The sequence below is a fragment of the Penaeus monodon genome, chromosome 23 (assembly GCF_015228065.2).
Source record: "Penaeus monodon isolate SGIC_2016 chromosome 23, NSTDA_Pmon_1, whole genome shotgun sequence".
NCBI classification, from domain to species: Eukaryota; Metazoa; Arthropoda; class Malacostraca; order Decapoda; family Penaeidae; genus Penaeus; species Penaeus monodon.
Window position 1 is genome coordinate 40,591,578 of NC_051408.1, and position 218 is coordinate 40,591,795.

Below are 218 nucleotides of genomic sequence, written 5' to 3' on the forward strand. Positions count from 1 at the left end.
TTAACAACTGTAATTGGGGTTTATGTGACCCCAGCAGCAGTGAGTGAAATTTCCTCGGCTTTTGTTCTAGAATGCTCTCAGCTGAAACAAAGCAGTCTTGTTTGGTATCTTGTCTTTTGTCTTGTATTTATAGCTTGGATTTACATATCTGATGGATGTGCTTATTTATTACTTAAGGTTTTCCAGATGGACATGAATAAGATGTAATGAATGTTAGT